The sequence below is a fragment of the Colletes latitarsis genome, unplaced genomic scaffold, assembly GCF_051014445.1.
Source record: "Colletes latitarsis isolate SP2378_abdomen unplaced genomic scaffold, iyColLati1 scaffold0007, whole genome shotgun sequence".
In the NCBI taxonomy this organism is placed as follows: Eukaryota; Metazoa; Arthropoda; class Insecta; order Hymenoptera; family Colletidae; genus Colletes; species Colletes latitarsis.
Genome location: NW_027488367.1, coordinates 34,178,065 through 34,181,751, shown reverse-complemented (window position 1 = coordinate 34,181,751; position 3,687 = coordinate 34,178,065).

Sequence of the window (3,687 nt, the reverse complement as noted above, 5' to 3'; positions counted from 1 at the left end):
GAAAAAAACCCAGGATCTGGCCAACAAGTTTGCGAAAAAGGCGAAAGTATAAGCCAGATGCGCGCATTTCCATGACCTAACCCAGACCTAACCGGCGTTATCCTCTAAAATATTGATCGAAACCAGGTTTTATTGACTGCTTCAGTGTGGTACCACATCACTGCGTTATTCAAACCCGAAAAAAACCCAGGATCTAGCCAACAAGTTTGCGAAAAAGGCGAAAGTATAAGCCAGATGCGCGCATATCCCAGACCTAACTCAGACCTAACCGGTATTATCCTCTGAAATATTGATCGAAACCAGGTTTAATTGACTGCTTCAGTGTGTTACCACATTACTACGTGTTTCAAACACGGAAAATACCCAGGATCTGGCCAACAAGTATGCGAAGAAGGCAAAATCATGAGCCAGATGCGGGCATATCCTGGACCTAACACAGACCTAACCGGTGTTATCCTCAGAAATATTGATCGAAACCAGGTTTAATTGACTGCTTCAGTGTGTTACCACATTACTACGTGTTTCAAACACGGAAAATACCCAGGATCTGGCCAACAAGTATGCGAAGAAGACAAAATCATGAGCCAGTTGCGGGCATAACCCAGACCTAACCCAGACCTAACCGGTGTTATCCTCTAAAATATTGATCGAAACCAGGTTTAATTGACTGCTTCAGTGTGTTACCACATTACTACATGATTCAAACACGAAAAAAACCCAGGATCTGGCCAACAAGTTTGCGAAAAAGGCGAAAGTATAAGCCAGATGCGCGCATTTCCCAGACCTAACCCAGACCTAACCGGCGTTATCCTCTAAAATATTGATCGAAAACAGGTTTAATTGACTGCTTCTGTGTGGTACCACATTACTGCGTTTTCAAACCCGAAAAAAACCCAGGATCTAGCTAACAAGTTTGCGAAAAAGGCGAAAGTATAAGCCAGATGCGCGCATATCCCAGACTTAACCCAGACCTAACCGGTGTTATCCTCTGAAATATTGATCGAAACCAGGTTTAATTGACTGCTTCAGTGTGTTACCACATTACTACGTGTTTCAAACTCGGAAAATACCCAGGATCTGGCCAACAAGTTTGCGAAGAAGGCAAAATCATGAGCCAGATGCGGGCATAACCCAGACCTAACCCAGGTCTAACCGGTGTTATCCTCTAAAATACTGTCCGAATCCAGGTTTAATAGACTGCCTCAGTGTGTTACCACATTACTACGTGATTGAAACACGAAAAAAACCCAGGATCTGGCCAACAAGTATGCGAAGAAGGCAAAATCATGAGCTAGATGCGGGCATATCCCGGACCTATCCCAGACCTAACCGGTGTTATCCTCTAAAATATTGATCGAAACCAGGTTTAATTGACTGCTTCAGTGTGTTACCACATTCCTACGTGATTCAAACACGAAAAAACCCCAGGATCTGGCCAACAAGTATGCGAAAAAGGTGAAAGTATAAGCCAGATGCGCGCATTTCCCAGACCTAACCCAGACCTAACCGGCGTTATCCTCTAAAATATTGATCGAAACCAGGTTTAATTGACTGCTTCAGTGTGGGACCACATTCCTGCGTTATACAAACCGGAAAAAAACCCAGGATCTAGCCAACAAGTTTGCGAAATAGGCGAAAGTATAAGCCAGATGCGCGCATATCCCAGACCTAACCCAGACCTAACCGGTGTTCTCCTCTGAAATATTGATCGGAACCAGGTTTAATTGACTGCTTCAGTATGGTACCACATTACTACGTGATTCAAACACGGAAAAACCCCAGGATTTGGCCCACAAGTTTGCGGAAAAGGCGAAAGTATAAGCCAGATGCGCGCATTTCCCAGACCTAACCGGCGTTATCCTCTAAAATATTGATCGAAACCAGGTTTAATTGACTGCTTCAGTGTGGTACCACATTACTGCGTTATTCAAACCCGAAAAAAACCCAGGATCTAGCCAACAAGTATGCGAAAAAGGCGAAAGTATAAGCCAGATGCGCGCATATCCCAGACCTAACCCAGACCTAACCGGTGTTATCCTCTGAAATATTGGTCGAAACCAGGTTTAATTGACTGCTTCAGTGTGTTACCACATTACTACGTGTTTCAAACACGGAAAATACCCAGGATCTGGCCAACAAGTTTGCGAAGAAAGCAAAATCATGAGCCAGATGCGGGCATAACCCAGACCTAACCCAGGTCTAACCGGTGTTATCCTCTAAAATACTGTCCGAATCCAGGTTTAATAGACTGCCTCAGTGTGTTACCACATTACTACGTGTTTCAAACACGGAAAATACCCAGGATCTGGCCAACAAGTATGCGAAGAAGGCAAAATCATGAGCTAGATGCGGGCATATCCCGGACCTAACCCAGACCTAACCGGTGTTATCCTCTAAAATATTGATCGAAACCAGGTTTAATTGACTGCTTCAGTGTGTTACCACATTACTACATGATTCAAACCCGAAAAAAACCCAGGATCTAGCCAACAAGTATGCGAAAAAGGCGAAAGTATAAGCCAGATGCGCGCATATCCCAGACCTAACCCAGACCGAACCGGTGTTATCCTCTGAAATATTGGTCGAAACCAGGTTTAATTGACTGCGTCAGTGTGTTACCACATTACTACGTGATTCAAACACGAAAAAACCCCAGGATCTGGCCAACAAGTATGCGAAAAAGGCGAAAGTATAAGCCAGATGCGCGCATTTCCCAGACCTAACCCAGACCTAACCGGCGTTATCCTCTAAAATATTGATCGAAACCAGGTTTAATTGACTGCTTCAGTGTGGTACCACATTACTGCGTTATACAAACCGGAAAAAAACCCAGGATCTAGCCAACAAGTTTGCGAAAAAGGCGAAAGTATAGGCCAGATGCGCGCATATCCCAGACCTAACCCAGACCTAACCGGTGTTCTCCTCTGAAATATTGATCGAAACCAGGTTTAATTGACTGCTTCAGTGTGGTACCACATTACTACGTGATTCAAACACGGAAAAAACCCAGGATCTGGCCAACAAGTTTGCGAAAAAGGTGAAAGTATAAGCCAGATGCGCGCATATCCCAGACCTAACCCAGACCTAACCGGTGTTATCCTCTGAAATATTGATCGAAACCAGGTTTAATTGACTGCTTCAGTGTGTTACCACATTACTACGTGATTCAAACACGAAAAAAACCCAGGATCTGGCCAACAAGTATGCGAAGAAGGCAAAATCATGAGCCAGAAGCGGGCATATCCCGGACCCATCTCAGACCTAACCGGTGTTATCCTCTAAAATATTCATCGAAACCAGGTTTAATTGACTGCTTCAGTGTGTTACCACATTACTACGTTATTCAAACACGAAAAAACCCAAGGATCTGGCCAACAAGTATGCGAGGAAGGCAAAATCATGAGCCAGACGCGGGTATAACCCAGACCTAACCCAGACCTAACCGGTGTTATCCTCTAAAATATTGATCGAAACCAGGTTTTATTGACCGCTTCAGTGTATTACCACATTACTACGTGATTCAAACACGAAAAAAGCCCAGGATCTGACCAACAAGTATGCGAAGAAGGCAAAATCATGAGCCAGATGCGGGCATAACCCAGACCTAACCCAGACCTAACCGGTGTTATCCTCTAGAATATTGATCGAAACCAGGTTTTATTGACTGCTTCAGTGTATTACCACATT